Genomic DNA, 24198 nt, shown 5'->3' with positions numbered 1-24198 from the left:
CAGGTGGTATGGTGTCCTAGGTGGACATGTATATGTAAGAGCTTGGTAACAGTGGAAGTGCTCCATTTCATTCATGGAGACAAAATTACATTTGAAAACTGCTATTTTTCTCTAAGTCATTTGTAACTTGAAACTCAGTTTTATTTTTCTCTTATATGTTGAGGGTTCACAGTGAAGTATTAGGATGCGTCTAAAAAGAAAATGTCAAGTGTCCTTTTCAGTGAAACAAAATTCCACAGGTTGGTTGCTTTCTGGACCATTTCAAATTTCCAAAGTACAGTAACTTTCCAAGCACTTTATAGGAAAAACACCAGTCCTTTCTGGTTTTGTAACCATACTCGGAAACTCCAAACTTGAATGTCTGATCTTAACCAGGAGTGAAACACAATATTAACTCCTGCTCTTTTGGAAGTATTTTCTTGAAAATAATAAACCTCCAGTTAGAGAAAATGGTTATTATTCAGATTCAGTTCATTCATTGTGATACTGATTTGTGTTAAAGGGCTATCCAAATGGCTCTCTTGGTAATATTTACATTAGTGGAGCATTAATTAAACCTCAGGGGTAAATTTCATTACCCTCGATCTGTCTTAGTGTTTCTTCTTCCTCTTCCACCTCCCTACCGGAAACTAAATGTTCCATGCCTCTTCTTCTTTATCTTTCTTTGTGTTATCTTCTATGATCACTTGCCTTTTGTGTTACTTCCATCTGTTATTCTTTTTCTGAACCTCTTCCCTCTTTAACCTTTCTATTTTAACATGAAGATTCAGAAAGTGATAGAGAAACTAGAGAAGGAAAAAGTAGAATATGAGAAGAATCTGGAGGAGAATATAGAAGCAAAGATAGTTGTGATTGAAGAGAATAAAATGAAAGAGGGGACAGGCTACCAAAATACTTTGAAAAACATATATAATACGTTTTCTGGGAAGAATAGGGCTAAAGGGTTTAAATAAAAAGCACCCAGACCAGATACTTTTACTGACATTAAAAAAGAACTGCAGCCCAGCTGGCATGGCTCAGTGGTTGAGCAGCGACCTATGACCAGGAGGTCACCGTTAGATTCCAGTCAGGGCACATGCCCAGGTTGCAGGCTCCATCCCTAGTGTGGGGCATGCAGCAAGCAGCCAATCAATGATTGTCTCTCATATTGATGTTTCTCTCTCTCTCTCTCTCTCTCCCTCTCCATTTCTCTCTGAAATCAATAAAAACATCTATATATATAAAAAGCTAATATGCAAAGTGTCCCCTCAGGAGTTTGGGAGGCTGGGAGTTCGATTGCTTGCTATGATGTGTGTTGACTGCCAAGGGGCGGCGCAGAACATGGCGGGCGAACAGCAGGGGAGAGAGGGAAGGAGGGGGCAGGGAATTGCGCAGTGGTGGCTCTCGGGTGGCAAGGGAAGGAGGAGGCGGTGGGGTGGGGAGGGGAGGTGGGGAACCTGATGGCCCTGATCGCTGGCCAGGCTTAGAGACCCTATCTGTACACAAATTTCGTGCACTGGACGTCTAGTACTTTATAAAAAAAGAACTGCAGAAAATGTTCTGGTAAAATAAACATGCTATCTGACTTCCTAATAAACTTACTTCCTCTTTGAATAAATAATTATAGATAAAACAAAACATTTTTCTGGGTTGTTTCCTCCCACTGTACTTGAGAGCTTTTGTTCAGCCAAAAATGGCAGTAAATACTGCCAAACAGTATTTACTGTTTCTGACGTATTTGCATAGGGTTTCAAATAAAGAGATGTTATCTAAATGAATTCAAGAACCAGAGCCAATATATATAAAAGGTATTTCACTAAAAGTTCTAGGCTTCAAATAGTCCATTCTTACATGATAATGTCACTATACTTGAGATATCATAGCTAATTCCACTCAGGTCAAGGAACATTTAGTCAATACCACTAAGCAAGTCACATATTACAAGACTTTGAGCCATTTGCAGTTCAACGACTTAATACCCACGAATGAATGTTGGTTGGAATGAAAGAATGACAGAAAGAGGGAGCCTTTTTATTTTTTAAATTTCCTTGTTCAAATATTCCTCTAATTGTGAAATGCAACACAATAGAAATCATCTATTCTAAAATGCAGCCGAAACCGGTTTGGCTCAGTGGATAGAGCATCGGCCTGTGGACTGAAAGGTCCCAGGTTCGATTCCGGTCAAGGGCATGTACCTGGGTTGTGGGCATATCCCCAGTAGGAGATGTGCAGGAGGCAGCTGATTGATGTTTCTCTCTCATCGATGTTTCTGACTCTCTATCTCTCTCCCTTCCTCTCTGTAAAAAATCAATAAAATATATTAAAAAAAATAAAAAAAATGCAGGGCATAAACCTAACTTTATAGCTTAATGTATACTTTGTGAATACCTGTGTAGTCATTACATAGGTCAAGAAATGCAACATTGCCAGCTAGATTTATAGGAATCTTGATATCTGCTAAAGTCTGAATGTTTGTTTTCCCCAATTCATGGTATTAATAGGTGGGCCTTTGGGAGGTGATTAGAGCCTGAGAGCCCTCATGAATGGATTAGTATTCTTATGGAAGATCCACAGAGCTCCCTGGCCCCCTTCTCCCATTGAAGGAAACAACCAGGAGGAAGGCCTTACCCAACCATGCTGGCACCTAGTCTCAGATTTCCAATCTCCAGAACTGAGAGAAATATATTTCTGTTGTTTAAAAGCTCTTCTGTCTGTGACATTATGTTACAGCCCAAAACCTATCAAAAATCCTGCCAGGAATTTCATTAGGATTGCATTGGATTTATAGATCAATATGGAGAACATAGCATATTTATATAAAGTTTTATAATGATCTACATAGAAGTCTGGTTTGGCAGATTTATTTTTAGGTATTTGATCTTATAAAGATTATCTCATACATGTAATAATTATATATGCAGAAGTCTTGGAATACTTTTATAGAGTTATCCTAGGTATTTGATATTTTATAATATTGTAAGTTTTCTGTTCAAATTTTACTCCTTTTATATTTTGTCATTTAGAATGAAAATTGATTTATGTATATTGATTTTTCTATCCTGCAAACTTGCCCAGCTGTCTTTTTAATTCTAATAATATAACTGTAGATTAATTTATATTTTTGCTAGTAATGTACAAAACCATACATCTATAAGTAATAATTTCTATTTCTTTTTAATACTTACACACTTTTTTTCTTGCTTTACAACATCAACTAGGACTTCCAATGCAACATGAAATGGAAGTGTCAATGGCAGACATGGTATCGTCAAAGAGAAACTTTCAATATTTTTACCATTAAGCATAATATATGTTATAGGTGTTTATAAATAATTTTTTGTCCAGTTAAGGACATTTTTTTCCCTCAGTTTTGCTATGAGATTTTATTTTTTAATCATAATAGATATTGAATTTTGTCAAGATGTGAATGCTAAGGTGCTCATTCCTTCTAGACCAGTGGTTCTCAACCTATGGTTCGCGACCCCTTTGGGGGTTGAACGACTCTTTCACAGTTGCCTAAATACATCCTGCATATCAGATATTTACATTACGATTCATAACAGTAGCAAAATTACAGTTATGAAGTAACAATGAAAATAATTTTATGGTTGGGGGTCACCACAACATGAGGAACTGTATTAAAGGGTCGCGGCATTAGGAAGGTTGAGAACCACTGCTCTAGACCTTTTTAGTGAACAGAGGTAGGAAATAGATACACTCACATATACATGAATCTATATCTATCCCTATATCCATTTGTGTGTGTGTGTGTGTGTGTGTGTGTGTGTGTGTGTGAGAGAGAGAGAGAGAGAGAGAGAGAGAGAGAGAGAGAGAGAGAGAGAGAGAGGAGAGACTAGGAATTTATAACTGATACCCCCAATTTTGATCCAATACTACTGGGTTCATTCTAGCCTTCCTCCTTCCTTTATTTGCAATTCCTTTCTCCAACAAGAGAAACCCAGGTCTCACCTTCCAATCCTAGGATGCACATAAAATAGTTTTATAATTTCTAATCCATAACCCTGTGGAAAACAAATTTACTGCCCTGACTGGTGTGGTTCAGTTGGTTGGAATATCATCCTGTATACTGATAGGTGGTGGGTTCTATTCCTGGTCAGGGCACATATCCAGGTTGCAGGTTCGATCCCTGATCTGGGGAGGCAACCAGTCAATGTTTCTCTCTCACATTGATGTTTCTTTCTCTCTCTCTTCCTCCCTGTCTCTTTTCCTCCCTCTATCCATCCCTCCCTCCCTCCCTTTCTTTAAAATAAATAAAAACATATCTTCTGGTAAGGATAAAAAACATTTACTAACTGGAGTCCTCTATTTGTATATAGTTCCTTTTGTTCTTTAGACTTAGAGTTACTGTGAAAACATTGTTTTATAAAGTTACTTATATTCCTTCCCTTCACCCCTTACCCCCTGCTGATTTTTATGACAGTTAGGTACATCTGTTATTATAGGTTGTCCCCCCAAAAAAGTATGCACACACTTTGAATAATTATAAAGGAAGTGTTTATTAAAACACATTTCATTTTAAAAATTGAGCTATCAGCTGTTAAAGTATGTATACATTTTTTGGGACACCCTGTATTTGTATTCCATTTGGGATTGCTTTCACATCATAGATGAATTTAATTTTTTTATTTTGAAATTAAGTTTAATTAATAATTATAAAACATTATCATGATTCTAAAAGTCAGAACTATACAGAAAGATACACTCAGAACAATATCATTCCTGTCATTTCTCTTTCCTATTTCAATTATTCCATTCTTTTTGTGCCATTCCCACCCACCCTTTGTAAGAAATCTATCTCATTATTTTCTGTTTTATCCTTCCTGTATTATTTTTGCATAGATGAACACATAAATGTATTTTATCTCATATCCCATTTCTCTTACCAGATAGCTTACCATAGATATTCCTTTACATTTAATGATATATTATGAAAAACACTCCACATCAATTCATAAATATCATCCTTATTTTTTATTACTGCTACATAGTACTCCATAATTTATTCAACAATTCTCCTTTATATAGATATTTATAATGTCTCTAATACTTTGCAATACTAATAATACAACAATGAATGACTTTATATATGTGTATTTTTATATTGCTAGATGTGTAAGTTCCTAGAAGTGAAATTGCTTGGATAAAAGGTAAATGCATGCATCACTTGTTTAAAATTACCAAATTTTCCTAGAATAGCTGTACCAGTTTCCATTTGCATGGGCAGTGTAAGAGACTGCTTCCCACAGCCTTGTCAAAAGAGTGTGTTGTCATACATTTTAATAGTTTCTGATCTGATCGGATAGAAATGTTATTTCAGTGTTTTAATTTTTATTTATATAATTATGAGTAATTTTGAACATCTTTTTATATACTTAAGAACTACTTTCTACTTTTCTATAAACTGTCTTTTATGTCTTTTTTCATTTACCTATTGGTTTTTCACACTTTGCCCTTCAAGTTTAAGAGTTCTTTATACATCGCAAAATAGTTCTGGGGATGTAGAGTACAGCATAAGAAATGTAGTCAATAATCTATATATATAAAAGCCTGAGTAACCGTTATGACTGAACAACCGGAATAACTGGTCGACCAGTTGCTATGACGTGCACTGACCATTAGGGAGCAGATGCTCAATACAGGACCTGCCCCCTGGTGATCAGTGTGCTCAGCCAGCCAACCTCCCACGGCCCCTCCCCCAGCCAGCTGGCCCCCATTGGCCCCTGATGCCAAACCATTCATAAAGACCTGCTTCTGGGTCAGGGTTTTGTACATAACAGAGCATTCCCTCTCTGCCATCTATTGAAAGTCAGCCCTGGACACAAGAGTTGTCTAGCACCCATCCTCTCCCTTCCCTGGGGGCTGCCCGCCCATCGTGGTGGTGGCTTGGTGGCAAGGGAAAGAGGAGGGATGGAGGCCAGGAACCTCGTAGTGGCGGGGCGTCTGGTGTCGATTCCTTCCATGCCTGTCCTGGCGATCGTTGCCTCATCTCCTGACCCCGCTGGGGCCTTTGGGCCCGGGCTGGAATGGGGAACCGGGGGTGAGTGGCGGCGGATGTGGCCCCTTTCCCAGGGTGGCCAAGGGTCGGCTCCCTCTTCAGGGCCTGCCAGGCAACCTCCCGCAGTCCCTCCCCACAATGCTCCCATGCACAAATTCATGCACTAGGCCTCTAGTATTGTAATAACTAATTACAGTGCCAGATGGATACTTAATATTGGGGGCACCACTTTGTAAGGTATATGATTGCCTAAGCTCTATGCTATATACCTGAAACTAATACAAAATAATATTGAATGTAAACTGTAATTGAAAAATAAAATTAAAGGAAGAGTTTTTTAATACATTAGGTATGTTAGTCATTAATTTGTGATATATGTTGAAAATATTTTCTTCCAGTAAATCAGTTCTCTTTTTACTTCTATTATGATATGCTTTTGCTACACACAAATATTTGTTGTTGTTATTTTTATCAAATTTATGAATCACTTATTTTATATCCTCTGGATTTTAAGATATAGTTAGAAAGACTTCTTATACAATGAAATTAAAAATAAATTTACTCATGTTTTTCTTTTAGTATTTTTACAGTTTTAATTTTTACTTTTAAGTTCCTAACCTTTTTGGAGTTCATTCATTTTTTAAAATTGATTGTTTTTTTTATAGAGAGAGGAAGGGAAAGGGATAGAGAGTTAGAAACATCAATGCGAGAGAAACATTAATCAGCTGCCTCCTGCACACCCCCTACTGGGGATGTGCCCACAACCAAGGCATGGGCCCTTGACTGGAATCGAACCTGGGACCCTTCAGTCCGCAGGCTGACGCTCTATCCACTGAGCCAAACCGGTTAGGGCTCGAGTTCATTCTTGATCTAATTTTATATTTTTCCAAATAGCGAGTTACTTTTCTCAGCACTATTTATTTGTAAGTCCATATTTCTAAATGCTGTGTGGTATCCCTGATTGGATCCTGGGACAGAAAAAACTCCATGTCCTCTTTGGTAAAATGTGGATAGTATCTCTTTCAAAATACTGATGGGCAACTTAAATAATGTAACTTACACATTATGGTGGACTCTTAATAAATGCTAGCTTTTTTTCCTATTAAATTATCACTCTCTGTTGGCTTAATGTATCTAGATGAAATGTGCATGCACCTGTCTAGCACAGTGGTTCTCAAATAGTTATGTCCATAAGAATCACTTGGGATGCTGGCTAAAATGCAGATTACTTGGTCCTTTCCTTTAGACATTCTAATGCAATGGGTCTGGTGTGGCTCAGGAATCTGCATTATACCCAGGTCCATGTGTCATTTTGAGACCAAACCAAGAAAGCATTAGCCGAATTGGTATGCCTACCTTATTCAACCCCATGAAATGACTAAAAATATGCAAAGATTTATAACCCAGCTAGAGTCATAAATCACTCTTTTCATAAAATTATTTTACATCAGTTACAGAGCAATATGTCTGACAAAAATACTGAAGATTTCAAAAGTAAAAGTGTAATTGGAGTTGATTTTAATTTATTTGAAATAGGACATTTTTGAGACAGATCATGAAAACATTTAGGAATGAGGATGTAAAGGGTGCAGTTGTGTTTGTATGTTTAGTGACCCTGGGGCATGTTAGTATGCTGCCCACACTGAAATACCCTCTTCTAGAATCTGACAACATGGAGAAGAAAGATAGAAAGATGCATCTTTTTATTGGGCATCTTTAGAAAGGCTAATTAGAAAAAAATAAGAGGTAAAAGGAATCTCTTATAGATGAGGTATCTTTTTGTGTTCCAGTTAAACAAAAAATAATATGTGCTTGATTTACACACGAACCTAAATTTTATGCCTAAGTTAATGGGTGAGCTATTAGAGTTACTTAAATTCTCTCCCCAGCTACTGACACCAATAAATAGACTGATGCTACAAGCACATTTACTGTTTAGAACCCATTACAGAAGAATGCTGTCTCTCTGTCCCTTACTCCAATACTGAGATAAGCAGCAGGCGACAGGGAGACCATAGCTGATTCATTCACGAGTATTGTGTATAAAAGTAATTTTTGTGGCAGCTCAACCACTGAGTGATTTAAAATTTCTAAATAGATGCTAAAGTACATCAGCATGACTAAATGTACTCCCACAAAACCAAGTGTTTGTTCTCAGTATCATTGTAGCCTGTACAACTCTAATTTGAGAGTCTGGATGTTCAGAAACACCTGTCACAAATGCATTGAACATGATTATGTTTTGTGTGGTGGGATTGTGTGTGGCAATGATGCTCAGCCTCGTAACTGAACATAAACTATGAGATGGCCTCCTTCCTCCAATAAGGATTCAACTGCCACGGCAATGTTTTCTTCTATTATCAAGGAACTATTTAAAGATTAAAAACCAACTTTGCATAGTTACAAAGCTTGGTCATTTTATTCCAGTTGGATGATTTCTCAAGTAGTTGAGCTTGAGGAATCAAATTTGTATTTGAGATGAGAACTTCCCTTGTCGCATTCTAATAGGAAAAATAGAATGTGTTGAAAACAGCTGTCAAGGATACTATACAAATAATACACATGCATGTATATACATATATACAAATGATGTATATTAGATACGGTTCTGTAGTTTGATGGTGACATGCAGTCTTTTTAAAAATATCTCTGTAAAGGAATACCCCTCACATAATAGAAGGGGAGAAGAGGGCAAATAGATATATGTATATTATGTTTTATTTTATTTTTTAAAATATTTTTATTATTGATTTTTTACAGAGAGGAAAGGTGAGGAATAGAGAGTTAGAAACATCAATGGAGAGAAACATTGATCAGCTGCCTCTTGCATAGCCCCTACTGGGGATGTGCCCGCAACCAAGGTACATGCCCTTGACCAGAATCGAACCCAGGACCCTTGAGTCCACAGGCCGACGCTCTATCCACTGAGCCAAACCGGTTAGGGCGTATATTATGTTTATAGAAATTTTCCAAGGAAGATATATGCTTAAGGGATTTTAAAATTATTTAAAGATGGTGTGAATTAAAATGTAAAGCATGAGCATCATTTTTTATGAATATATGTTACATCCACCTTATTCTATTTCATTACATCCAAGTCTGTATCATTATATCTCAGACTTCTTCAGTGGGGCCATCTTTGACAGAACACAACATGCCATGCCATGCCATGCCCACCACCCCATTTCCAGCTTCCCAAAAGAAAAAAAAATAGATGGAGACAAGGAGATGTGATTGTACAACCAAATGCATACTCACAGAGTAAAGATAGAAGAGGAGGAGGAGAGGGAGGGAGAGGAAGACAGAAAGAAGGCACCTAGACGTTAGAAACAGTAGAATGGATGATTCCAATTGAGACCACATGACATAGACACAAAATCTAGTCATTACAGAAGTTATGGGCCATGGGCCGAAAATATTGTTGATGAGCATACGCATCACTATACACTGTAGCATTAACCAAACTCCCACAACAAACAAACAGATAATAATGTAGTTAAAATATTAGTAAATTAGAATGTAAAGGCAAAACATAACAATATCTAGTATCTATTTTAAGACAGCTACCACTGGTGCTATATCATGACTAGTGTTCTGGCATTTAAATTATATGTATGCAAGAAATATTCAAACTCAGCCACATTTTATAGCATAGTGTATCAGTTGGTCTTCATAGCAGAATACTGAATTTAAGTCCTCAGCATGCTCCATATATGTGATAATTTATTGGGAAAATATAAAATTCAGGTAACTCTAATAGCTCACCCATTAATTTAGTCATACATATCTTTAAGTCCTATGTGAAAATAAAAGTGTATGGATTTGCATATCTCTTACATGTAAGAACTGAGAAGGGACTTGGGTTTTGAGAGAGTTGTGAAGTATATTTAGTAGCCCACTTATGGCCTCACAGCTTAATTTGAGAGTCATTGGTTACATAGCCAAAGGCAAAGTGCATAACTGACATTAAAAATAGCCATAAATTAGTGTATGCAGATATTGTGAGTCCTTTGACCAGATAGTTCACACTGTGAAGAGCTTAATCGGATTCGGTACTCAGTGTCACGGCTTAGGCTGACTTCAGGGCCTCTTTGCACAGAAAGATGTTATGAAGTTGAGAAGGGTTTTGAGGTCATGGAGAGAGGACATTCTTTCCAATAACCCCACAGCTGGATTAGACAGACTCTCGGGTATTTGTAATCGTGTTAGGCTTGAGCTCTAAGTGGCTTGATTAATGTCACAAGCCAGACTGAAGACAGGTCAAATTTGCATAGTGCTGGCATTTCTAAAGATTGAATCAGTAACTCCCAGAGTCATTTTTCTCAGATAGCAGCTGACAGAGAATAAAATATTTTCCAGAATATTTACCAAAAAATTTACACTGAAACCATACCTCACCTTGAACCTGTGTCCCCCATAATATCCCAGACTTCCTCAGTCTCCAGCCAAAATTCTTTCCCATTTTCATCAAATTATTATGAAAGAAATAATTTTGCTTTACGTAGCTGAACAAAGACCTCAAGTATGGTCAGAAGGGGTAGTATAACATGATTTGAGGTCTCTTCCATGTCAATATGAAAATGCCTGCTCTTCGTAGACTGGATAATTTAGCATTGTCACAAACACTGAAATCTTATTAATTTGGAAAAGGGATTTGCTACACAATATCTGTTTCTAATTGATTCTTGACACATACCAAATTTTAGAGCTGGCTTGATTGAGATCAGGGAAATGCCTTAAGTTATCCTTTCAAATTGAGTGTGTGTGTGTGTGTGTGTGTGTGTAATTTTCTTTTGTATATTGGAATAGTTGTATTTAAATTTAGCTTATTTAGCTTATTTTTTCCTGCTATTTCTCAGAAGTTCAGCTAAAGACACATTAAACCTCATACCACCCTTATTCTGGACAACTATCCACAGCTATTATTTTAAAGTTATCTACAACACCTTCCAACCTCTAGCTTTCACTGTCTTCTCTGATGGAAAATAAAATCCTTTGCTTCACTGATATGTACTCTGAATTTCTTGAGATTCTGATTCAGGCAGGAAAATGTGCTTAACTCTTCCCCTGAGCTTTAGGAATATATTTGGTGCAGCAATAAAACACTCCCAGCTCCTCTCCTCAAATTGGGGTCTGCCACTCATGTGCTCTTTGAAAATGGAAATAAAGAGCTGTCAGCAGACATGAGTACAGTTTATATGAGTTCCAATTGTGGAACTGCCTGCAAATCTATTACTACAACCAGATCCAATCTGGAAGGATAGTAAATTGTCTCAAATCCTCCTTCCTCTGTTTATGGAAAACATCTTTAATCTGTCACAGCACTTTTTCCAATGTAGCTCTATGGAGACAGGGATTGATTGATTGGTTGATTGGTTCATTGATTTTGCTTTTTTCTGTGTTGTGGATCCCAGGATAGTAGCTATCCTATAAATAATTGTTCAATAAATGGAATAAATGACTGAAGTGCAGCTTTAGAATCCTATGCAACACACAATACTATTCAGGCAATCAAAATGAAATCAGTTTGCCATCCTTGGATTCTGGATTCTTGCATTCTGATTCATTGGGAGGCTGCCAAGACACATAATATAAAATCAGCAAATTATTAGCTCACAAAGCAGGATCAGTATTGCTTCCAGCTCTGATCCTCCCCACATTGTGGCTCTAGGGCTGACTTGTTCTAAGGGAAATTCTGAGATTGGTGACTATAACATAAGATGGTGTGGTACAAATCTAAACAATGCAACTGTGGTCACTCTGTTAGATTCCTAGAACTGCCTTAACAAATTACCACCAGCTTCCTATTGCTTTAAAACAATAGAAATTTATACTGTCTCATTTCTGAGATCAAGTTGTCTGCAATACCACACTCCCTCTGGCAGCTCTAGGAGAGAATGCTTCCTTGCTTCTTCCAGCTTCCGGAGGCCCCAGGTGTTCCTTGGCTTGTGGCAGCATCACTCCAATCTCTGTTTCGAACATCATATGACCTCCTTTCCTGTGTGTGTCTTTGAATACAAGTCTTTGTCTTCTTGCTCTTTTACAGACACCCGTCATTGAATATAGGGCCCACTCTAAACCAATAAGACTTCATTCTAACTTCATTATATCTACAAAGATCCTATTTCAAAATAAGATCACATTCACAGGTACCTGGGGTTAGGATTAGAATTAACTTTTTGGAAAACACAATTTAACCCACTTCATTCATTGTCTTCATGGAGCTTACAATTGAAAGTGAAGATACAGATAAATAGAGAATTACAACTAAGTGATACTTGTGTTTTCATATGGGAAGTAGAGGATGCTGTGAGAATGACTAAAAGGAGCACCTAGCCAGGTCGCCAAAGGGGCTCACAATTGCACTCAACAGCATATAACAGAAATCTGACAACAGTGACCTAATTAGAGATGTATTCATATTACATAACAAGAAATTGGAGGTCGGTAGTTCACATCTGGTCCAGCTGTTCCAGGAAGTCATTGAGAATACCATCTCCTTCTGATTTCCTTCTCCTCCAGTGTGGTTCTTGTTCTCACGGCCATAAAAATCTCTGCTTCAGTGCTGGACATCAGATATGCACTGCAGGTAAAAAGTGGAGAAGGAAAAGAGGCATATGTCTGACCCTTTACATCATGCAGACCCCACCTGGTAGACTTCTAGTTATAGCTCATTGGTCAAGACTGAATCACTTCGCCATTCATAGTTTCAGAGAGACTAAGGGGGTGAGTATTAGTAACTGGGCCACACCAGTGTGTACACAATTGGAGTTCTGTTAGCAATGTAGAAGGGAGGAGGGGAATTAGGTGGGCAGCTAGCAGATTCCACCATAGAAACTGTCCCAGTGATAGTGATGCCAAAACTGAGACTCAAAAACTAAGTAAGCCCTGGCTGGTTTGGCTCAGTGGATGGAGTGTCGGCCTGCAGACTGAGGGGTCCTGGGCTCAATTCCGGTCAGGGGCACGTGCCTGGGGTTGAGGGCTCGATCTCCGGTGGGGGGCATGCGGGAGGCAGCTGATCAATGATTCTCTCCCATCATTGATGTTTCTATCCCTCTCTCCCTTTCCCTTCCTCTCTGAAATCGATAAAAATATATTTAAAAAAGATAAGAGCCCTCCCAGTACAGAGGGCTAGGAGGGGCTTTCTAGACAGAGGGCAGAGTATTTATACAAATCTGGAGGTGAGAAAGAGCCAGGCACGTCAAGATGAAAGCCTTTAAACATGTCTGCATTGCAAAATGTGAGGCAGGACGTCACACTAAGAAGCTGGGGAGGAAATTAGTGGTTGAACCCTAACAGGTCCTGTAAGCCATATGTATCATTTAGGGCTTTGGATGTGATTAGAAACCAACTTTGTCTGTTTTAGGCAGAAAATGAAAGGTTAAAATATTCTTGGTCAGTCACAGAATTTGTCAGACCTAAAATACCAAAAAGGGCTGCACCATCAGGAAGATCCAAATTATCAGGCAGAACTGATCAGTGAGGCTGCCATGGCCCCACTGCTGAGCACTGACCCTGCTCCACCCCAACTCCTGCCACCAAAACCCTACTTCTGGGGGTCTGGGAATTCTCCCCTCCTGGAGCTTCCTTGGTATTCACAACAACCATCACCTCCCAACTCAAAGCCTGTGCAAGAGTTCTTGATGGGTGTGGTCTCTGTCATGTGCTTAAATTCTAGCTTGCAAGGAAGTCAGAATACTTGGCATTTTTGACTTCTGACATGAGAAGTAGCTCTTCCCTTCATCAAGAAACTACCCCAAATATAGGAAGAAGCTTCAGGGCCATCAGAATGGCCAATCGACTCTGTGATACTAGGGAGTGCCTGAAAGAAAGGAAGAGATCGTGGTCGGAAGGGGGAACATAGGAATTTAAGAGGAGGAACAATCCTGTGTACAGCTAGGGTCTTGTTCTCAGGGAATGCCTTTGAATAAGGAGATAGTGTCAACACTGAGGCCAGAAACTAGGCTTTCTACATCATGCCAGACTGCCTTGTGGAATGAGACTAAACAACTATGATGTTTAGCCTTTCTGTGTCTGATTAAAAAACAACAAGGAAAACTGTTCTGTTGGGTGAGAAAAAGGGAGGGGAGGCACGGCATCACTTGTTCTCTGCCCTTTGGCTGGTGCTGCTGGGCCCGAAGCAGCAGACATTTATTTAGTCCACATGGCAGGACAGATGGGCAGCACCCCATCTCTGTCCCTGGCCCCAGAGCAAGCCATACATACGACTGGCCGGTGAAGAGTCTGTAGAGGGGACCCTGATCCCAGCCGGTGGGGAAAGGAAGCACCAGGACTGAGTAGCTGGGACATAACCTTGGATCATGCCTCCCAGCTTTCTCTCTCACTGTAGCATCTTTATCTGAAATGAATTAGTAAGGATTTGTTGCCATGGTACTTTCCTCCCTTCTTTCCTCCCTGAGGAACTGAAGGCTCCAAATCCCACTAAGATTAGACCCCAGCTCTAGTTGAAGACATAAAAAATGAAAATCTCTGGATATTCTCTTTTCCATCTCACACAAAAGCATGAGAAAGTAACCTGGACATTGACTTTTGGTCTGTTTTCATGCCCAGCAGCATTTCCTATTAACTAATAGGAGAATGCTACAAGCAGGTTCAAGGGGCTAAGTGCCCTGGAGTTGCTGGGTGGAGAAGTACCTGCACTGGTGGTCAGGGTGTTGCCCTTTGACCACACATATTAGTCTGGCAAAACCACTTGGCCTATGTGTGATAAGCAGGGAGCCTGGAAGCCTCCATGTCCTCCAGTGAAGGGATGTGGACTGGCAAAATTTGGGTGAAATATGGCTGCTGCCAAGGAGATTGTGAATCAGGGGCATGTGCCTAGGACTACTACCCCAAGAGTAGGTGGCCTCCCACCTTCTTGAAGGGTCGGATGGAACCAGCTATAGTTCAAGAGCCACCAGTGCAGGGAGAGAAAAGATCAGGCACATAACAGCAGAGGAGTGAGAACCCAGTGGACAGTGAATGGATCTAAGATGCCAGCCCCTGTTATAGTGACACAGTGAGTTTCCTGTCATATACCAGAGCTCCATTTCTTCATCTTGGCAGGAAAAGGGAGCCAGAATAAAAATAAAATGGGCCTTCTTTATTCACTATCAAAAATTAAGAAAAGAGACCATTTAAACTAGAAGAAATTGAAATACCATTGTTGTCAAGTCTTTTCCTGGAAAATCAATTAGCCACAGACAGTTTAAAAGCTGCTTGGGTGGGTGGGGGGTGAGGGGATACTGTACATTTGAGGTTAGTGTGAGTAAATTTAAGATGCAACTACATTTTTCATTAAAATTTAATTTTGTTGATTTGTTTCATGCCTAGGGCTTTTTTCCTTTTTAGCTGGCACCAAGTTTGTTTTTCCCTACATTTATGTGAGTTTGTGTGAATTCATTGTTCCTTTAAAACATTAACTTGAACTGGGTAGAGGGGAGTTATGTGGGGGAAAAGGAGGAACAAATGTAATAATCTGAACAATAAAGATTTAATTTAAAAAAAAATAAATAAAACATTAACTTGAAAAAAGTGTCATGGTTATATGATGCCAAGTTGACCATTTATCATCACTTCCAGCAACACTTTTAAAGAGATGCTAGACATAATCCAGGAAGATATTTTATCCAGAGCCATGGTCAGGAATTCCTAAAGCCAGGACAGAGCAGTATCACTCTTTGCTTCCTCATTCCTTGTTCTTCCCCATTGTACCCAAACACTTGACATATTTTTGAAGGAAGCTTCAAGGAAAATTTTAAACACATTTCAAAACATCAGTTTCTTAGCTAGCCCCTTCTCTATACTCAGCCTGAATGACTACTCATGTGGGTATCCCTTGAGACAGTCATATTCATGGCAAGTTAATCCAATTTCTAATAGACAGGAAGATAATTATGCAGTATGAGTCTTTTTTTTCTCTCATTCTTTTAAACACATATGCATGTGCGCACGCACACACACACACATATGCACACATACTGTACTAACACATTCTCCATATACACTTCATAGTTATCTCAAAATAAGCTCTTATCTTAGTGTAGAAAGAAACATTTTCAATGTCAGTCATGATGTAGACAGCTAAAAAAAGTTTATTCTCTGGGTCCTTTTAATTGATTCTGAGGATCCCAGCTAGACATCAATTCTCTATTTCCTTCACAGTTGTTGATCTAGTAACTGGTAGATCAATGTGTTAAAAGAAAGTTTTCACAGTCTTTGGAAACTCAAAAGACTTCTTTTTTATGTTTCATAAGGCACACATGCACAAAGTCTACTGATAATTTGCAGGACCTCTTTAAGTAGGTTACTGATTTTATCAATTTAATGAAATGTTTGTAGTTTACATCAGGTGATATATATATATATATATATATATATATATATATATATATATATATATATAAAGATAAAAATACATGCACACACACATACACAATTTAAGGCTCTTGACTCTGCTCTGTGTGTGTGTGGCCTATTCATTTCTTCTTTTTACTTTCCTAATTGGTTCATCAGTCTAGGCCAGTGGTCGGCAAACTGCGGCTTGCGAGCCACATGTGGCTCTTTGGCCCCTTGAGTGTGGCTCTTCCACAAAATACCAACTTCTGTGCATGGGCCACGAAGTTTCAATTGCACTGTATGTGCACGCCTGCGCACGTAGTATTTTGTGGAAGAGCCACATTCAAGGGGCCAAAGAGCCGCATGTGGCTCGCGAGCCACAGTTTGCCGACCACTAGCCTAGGCCAAGTGCCTTTGTCAAGCCTTCTTAGAAAACAGTTCCTTCTGGGGGGAAATTCAGCAACCACCTTCACAATTTGCTTTCACAGACATTATTATCAGCAATTACTCTTATAAAAATCACCTTTTGGATGCTTCGCATGTCCACATCCAGTGATGGTGTCCAGCATTCCTAGGTTGGTGGTATAGGCTACACATGGTCTCAGGGCAAGTCTTAGGCTCTTTTAAGAGATGTTAACATTGAACTCTGCATGTCCTTTTATTCCCAGTCATCATTATCCCATGATTTCTTTTGCAGCTAAGAATATTCATTTTCTCTCATCAATTTCATTCAATTTTATTCAATTTTATTTAGGTTGTAAGTGCCAGATTGAACATAATCAATGGTTCTAAAATGAGGATAGATGGCATCAGAGAGGATGAGAGAGTGGAAGGGTGGAAAGGCATGTTGATTTTCATCATGAAGCAAACCTTGTAAGAAGGTACCTTCAGACACAGAAGCTGGTGATGATAACTAGGATAGAAGGCAGTGGGATCCAAAGAACTCGTGCTACCCAGACACAAACCAAATGTTCACTTATCCATTTTTTATGCTTCTAAATCTGCTTGTCTATTTAATTAAATTACCTATCAACTTAGCCACACTAATGGAACAGAGCTCCTTAAAAGTAAGTATGCATGGTGATGATTCTCTGGGAGAAAGTGGCTGTGAAGTTAGCCTTTGAAATGTATTTGACCATTGAAAGATTTACTGAGTAACTACCATTGGCCGGTCACTCTTACATATTATGGAGGGAGGAGGAATACAATAAATTATAAGGGAAAATACAACTGAGGATGAAAGGACGAATAACAGTTTGCCAGACAAAGAGGAAGGCAAGTGCACTCCTGGCAGCAGGAGTAGCACATGCAGCTCTTCCAAGGTGAGGGAAAGCAGAGCTCTGTGGAAGAAGGTGTGTGTGCGTGTGTGTGTGTGTGTGTGCACGCACGCGCACACACACACACATAAAGGGAGTGGCTTTATCAGAAGAGGCTAGAGAATTGAGAAGCCACCAGAACAAGCAGGAAATTCTAAGTCTTGTTACAGTGTTTGCATTTTATCCTAAGAGCTTTAGAAAGACATTAATGGTTTAAGTGGGGAAAGGAACATGATCAGATTTGTAGGCAACAAAGTTGACTCTGACTACAGGATGGAGCATGGGTTGCAGGAAATTAAGGCTGGAGTTAGAACAATTAGGAAACTCATGGGGAGTCCCAGGCAGAGAAATCTGGTGGCTCAGACTGAGGCAGTGCAATGGAAATGGGAAGAAGGGAACTGAATATAGGAAGAAGGTATAGAGGAGTTCCAGTTGCATTCTACAAACCTGTTTTAAAACATTATGAATAAGGAACATAGGGAAGGTCTGTTTGGAGTTGTTGGGGTTGGAAGAGTGAGGATTGATTCAATTCTAAGCACATTGACTTTTTAGAGCCTGCTATATATCTAAGTTGATGTGTTTTGTAGGCAACTTTATCAGTGAATCTGGTACTCCAGCAAATAGGCCACACTGGAGATAGAGATATGGAAATCACTGGCATTTAATAGGAAAGAAAGTTATCCCATGGATGAGGCCACCCAGCAGAAGGAAGAGGATAGCCTGGGCATGAACTCTGAGCAACAGTTACAAGTCAGAAAAGTGCAGAAGATGGTAACTTCATGAGAAAGATGAAGGAGTTGATAAAGGACAAGGAAGAAACCAGATGTTGTGGTGCCACAGAAACCAAGAACGTATTTTAGGAAGGACAGCATGATCTACATGATCTACGCTGTCACATTTCACAGAGAAGTAATCAGTGACCTTTCCGTTTCAGTGAAATGGAACTGGAATAAACAAAATTAGAAGAGAGCAGATTAGAGAGGGTGGTAAGCAATGGAGAGAGTGTAATTAACTCTTTCAAGAATTTTGACCATGAAAGGGAAAAAAAGAATTAGGGCAATAGAGGAGGGCCAGATTTTAGACCACAAATAGCTACCCAAAGAACAAGGTTGTCACTGAACCTGAATTTGTTAGAGCTGATAGATACCTTTCACAGTCTTTTCTGGAGAGAGGTCTACAGCTGAATTGGCATGTGGAGAGAGAGCTCTCAACCAGAAAAAGGAAGAAGCGGTGAAGGGGTGTTGGGATCCTAAGCAGAAAAGGGCAAATAATCTTACATTTTGTTTAGGGCTTGTTCTCTCTCTCTCTCTCTCTACTCACCCTCCCCTCCCCTCCCCTCTCCTCTCTCTGCTCTTCTGTTCCTCTCCTATATATTTCATTTAAAGAGAGTCGTTAGTCTAGCACAAAAGGAACTCCTCATCAGAAATAATCACCAATAGTCACTAACCGTAGCACTGTCCTATCTTCACAGTCTTGATATTTGTCACATTCTGCACAAATGCTTCTCTATTTGCTTAATAAATCAAACTTATCGTGCATCTAGAAAAAACAAAGAACCAAGTGACAAGCAGTTCTGATTGAGATAAGGGTATCTTTTAGATCTTTTAAAAACAGTTTTGAGAATATTTTCTAGCATTTTAAATAAATATGTGGACATCTAATTTGTAATCCAGAAAGCCAATTTAAAAATTCTTTATTGCCCACTCAGTCTAAAAGGCAGATTGAGCTAAATCATCTATGATGCTGGGTTATTGCTTGCGTAGGGCCCAATAAGAAACAGCTGTATAAGTGAGAAGGTTTATTCATTTTCAAGGCAGCAATATTTCAACCTCATCATAGCTATAACACTTAAGGAATAGTTCTTAACATTCTCTTTCCCTTGGAAAAAACATATTTCCTCATTTCTCTTAAGGAAATATGTAGAAATATTAATTTCAAACTCTGCTCAAGCCCTAACTAGTTTGGCTCAGTGGATACAGCGTCAGCCTGAGGACCCAAGGGGTCCCAGGTTCCATTCCAGTCAAGGGCATGTACCTTAGTTGTGGGCACATACTCAGTAGGGAGAGTGCAGGAGGCAGCTGATCGATGGTTTGCTCTCATTGATGCTTCTAACTCTCTATCCCTCTCCCTTCCTCTCTGTAAAAATCAATAAAAATATATTTAAATAAATAAATAAACAAACTGGGCTCAAAACAATTTTGTCACCTGGAAAATACATGAAAATATAAATAAGTGGAAAAATGCTTTTGAAAATTTTTAGTGGAAACATATCTTCTGTAAGTAATGGAAAGTATTTAAGTTGCTGGTATCAAATAGCTAGTGATACATTTCTTCTGTTGGTTAAAAATTGCCTACTCATGTCTGAAGGGGAAGTATAAAATATTATACCTATAAAAAGTAATAATCACAATCACTGTGAATCTGTAAAACCTTATTATGTTTCCCTTGACAACAATTTTGGAAAAAACTCTAAGTAATTTTCAAGTCTCCTTTTTAAATTAAAACCTGGCCCTGATGCCCCATGTCACTCTTACGCATGCATGGTAATGAACGACTTAGGATGGTTTTGTGTTTACTGTTGCAGAGTTAGCTGGCTGGCCACCCTTATGATATAATCTCCTTCAACTGCAATTTAATTAAAACAGTGAAAGATCTGACCTTTGCTGGAGATTTTCTTATCCATAGCACTAAAAATATCCCTGGAAGCTATCTGTCAATATGATCTTTCAAGCACATCCTGTTAGTACTGGAGAAGAGAAAGGAAATGAGAAAAAACCAGAACCCATAAAGATTAGCACAGGTTAGCACATTGTTAGTTCTCATGAAACTCAAGTCACAAGGTTGTCTATAAAGAGGCTAAGAGATAGATTTAAGCCACCTAATGACATAAAGCAACTAATGAAAGTCCTCCACCTAGTGTTTGCCTATAATAAAGGCACGAGCTCTGAGAACTGCTTCCAATCCCCCCACCCCTCTCCCAGGAATTATCCTGGTGTCTGTTTTGGTTTGCGTGACACTTGGAGGCTTCAGAACCTCGATCTACAGATATGCCTGGGAGGCCTGGCTGTCTTGTAAACTCCAGAATTCTGTACATTCTGTACCAGGAAATTTCGCAATGAAGAGTTCCTCTTTGTTGACGATAACAGGAGTTCACGATGCACTCTGTTCTGATGCGTGAGATGTTCTTGCCTAGTCATATATAAAATGTCACTTATCCTTGCAGTTATGGCGGATTAGCATGGGTGTATGTTGGATGACTTAAATGTGATCTTTTATTATTTTTATTTTGATGAAACAACATTTTAGATACTTTAAACAGTAAACTTATTTTCCTTAATTAATTATTAAAACCCATTTGTATCTTGACTCATTCCAAAAGCATATGAAACAACTCAATCTTGATTTATAGTTTACAAGGAGCGTTATCACAATTCTTGTGGCAACTCTTGAAAAATGAGAAGACGGGTCCAGCGAGGTTAAGTGACTTGTCAAAATCGACAACTAGTGAAGTGCAGAGTCAGGACTCACACCCAAACCATATGATTTCAAGTCCAGTGCTCTGTCATCCCTGTTCCATGAAGCCTCTTGGCTGCCTGCTGGGAGTCAATGCCAGGCTTTTGGGGGCCAGACTCAAGCCTTACTGACAATTAATTCTCCTAGTGCTGCACCTGTCTTCTTGTGCCTCGAGCTTCAGCAGCTAGAACAGCACTGCATACGCGCATGCTTAATAAGCCAGGAGCTGTGGTAATGAGGACTCTTGTTGGTCTTTTTGCATGACCAGTGCTCCGTTCTTCTCCTGAGAGGATTTCTCAAAGTGTATTTCTCTTATGCCTGTAGTTATCATTACCAGACTGTGTTCACCATCACAGCTGTCAAGTTTCCCCAACACACACCAGTTGTCACTCTAGCATACCTTCAGCCCAGCTAATGATTTTGTATAAGTAGGTTGGAGTTGTCAGAAAAAGTGAAAGCCATCACAATTTCTCTTGTGATGAAACATATATACATTGTCCTACTACATCTGTTTTTAAATCAAGTACAAACTTTAATAATGATGCTCAGCAGAGGCATCTGGAAGATGTGTTGATACTTGTTGGCAGCAGACACCAGATGGGCTTATTCAATCTGGACAGATGGTAAATGGATATTAAAAAAAAAAAGATAAGCCTAGACTTTCCCACCACTCATGATTCCTGTTGTCTATTGATAAGTTTACCATTTTGGTTTAATTCCGTTTTGCAGATTCCTCTTTCTAACCCATATGCTTTTAAGAGGAAAAGAGGAGAAATTTTCTCTCTGCTCAGAGAATATCTCAAGCTCTCAATACACTCTGGGTTGAAAAATGAACTTCAATGAGCTCATGATATTACAGGAGAGCTAGGAGTCTCATCATTGTTTTCATGGCAACAGAACTAGGATTTTTTTTTTTTTATTCCTGTTCTGTCAATGAATGCTGCCTTCTTCCCACAATCTCCTTCCCCCATCTATACTGTCAATGAAATTCTCTGAGGGAACTCCATACAAAGGAAAACAGCCAAATGGGAGTAAAGTATATTTTTATTAATAGTTGCATAAATATCCAATATTCAAATGTAGCTTGCTTTGGAAGGCAGAGTTGAAATAAACAAGTTAAGGTCTGAATTGGACTTCTACCACTTCTTAAATGGAAATCTTGGGCTAGATGCATAGAATAAGGAAATAGAGGGGAAACAGGAATGAGTTTCCTGGTTCTATGGAGCTACTGCCTCATCTTGAGAGAAATGGTTGCACAGTCACTGAAAATAGGCCATTGGTCCACTTAGCCTCATGGTTGGAAGGATGAGAGCTGGATTGGTGACATGCTGGACAATAGAAACACAAGTCTGTGCTGCCCAAGTTGACCAACCAGATCATCAACTCCTCTTCTCTTGGAAACGGAGAAGAATCTAGGAAGGCATAGATTTAGTGTAGAAAGAAAAGGTATTCATGCCCACACTGAGTGATATCCAGAGTTCTAGAAAGGTAACTACCAAATCCAAAATTCTTACTTAACTCCTTAACGCCTGGAATTCTAACATATTTATTACTTAATTTTAAATATTTTATAGTTAATAAAATATAGTTTGAAATGATTAGAGAGATGATTTGCTGGCTTACAAGGGAGATTAAGAAGGCAGTGGGTACCAAAAGTGGGGGTTTAAGGAGAGTGAGGGAGAAGAGTCATTCAAATATGAACAGTTCAAAACTAGAGCCATTAAAGAAAACTATGCTTTGCCTTGCACTGGCCTTAGAAGCTAGAAAGTGCAGCAGAGTCTCTCTGTAACTTCTTTAACTTCTTTGCTTACTACCCAGAGGAGAATGGCAGATGACTGAATTTGTTCCATGGAGGCAGGGAGAGAGCACAGAGAGAGCGCATCTTTTCTCAGTTCCGCCTCAAAGGTTTTCTCTTTCTATTTAAAATAGACCACTCTGCCTAACCGGTTTGGCTCAGTGGATAGAGCATCGGCCTGCGGACTGAAGGGTCCCAGGTTCAATTCCGGTCAAGGGCATGTACCTTGGTTGCGGGCACATTCCCCAGTAGGGGGCGTGCAGGAGGCAGCTGATCGATCTCTCTCATCGATGTTTCTAGCTCTCTATCCCTCTCCCTTCTTCTCTGTAAAAAAATCAATAAAATATATTTTTAAAAAATAAAATAAAATAGACCACTCAGGACTAATGGAAGCATCCTTGTTTGTGAACTACCCATCTTACCAATCACTGGGGATATGCAAACAGCACACAGCAACTAAAAGTTAAGGTTTCCTTTTGTCTCATGGATTTTGTTGCATTTTTTTCTCTCTCTAATTTTGCCTAGAAACAATTAGAGAAGTTAGTTGGGTGGTTCCTGGGACCACTGCAGAATGTATGCCCCCAGACTTCTAGAGAAGTCAAAAATAAATGTTTTTGAAATAAGCAATAAGATAAATACATAATACATCAAAGAAGAGATATAAAGATGGATAATATCTCCAAAGATAGAGGAGAGATAACTAAAGATACTGCCATATATTCTGCCAAAGCCAGCTTAGCACCCATGGGAGTTTAAGGCCTAACAATGGCAATGGACAGTCCCAGGAGCACAGTCTTAGGAAGGGAGGAGCCTTTTCAATATAGGAATAACCCATGCCTCTGAGAAAAAGGTAGTCCAGTCTGTGAATTCCCAATTCTAAGAACAGTTGTCATCTTCCTTTGCAAACTCCTAGGAGCACACTCTGGGCAGAGACACACTATACAACAAGGCAGGTCAAATCCACATGTGATTGTCTACCTCAAAGAGCAGGGCCAGATCATACATGGGCCTAGATAACCATAATGTGTTCCTCGGAACCCCAGGGTTTTACACAACTATCTCACTGGCCACCTTAGGGAGTGCAAGGAGGTTGAGCAGGCAGAGCTTCCCCCTTTCTACCCCTTCACCATTTCCACTAGCGTAACTCACTTTCATCTGTATATTACACTGGAGTTCTACATAAAATCTCTTGGGGACAGATTCTCCCACTAAAAATGTACAGAAACTCACTGGCATTGATA

Source organism: Myotis daubentonii, chromosome 4 (assembly GCF_963259705.1).
Source record: "Myotis daubentonii chromosome 4, mMyoDau2.1, whole genome shotgun sequence".
In the NCBI taxonomy this organism is placed as follows: Eukaryota; Metazoa; Chordata; class Mammalia; order Chiroptera; family Vespertilionidae; genus Myotis; species Myotis daubentonii.
The sequence above is the reverse complement of the archived record's forward strand: the minus strand, read 5'-3'. Positions refer to the sequence as shown.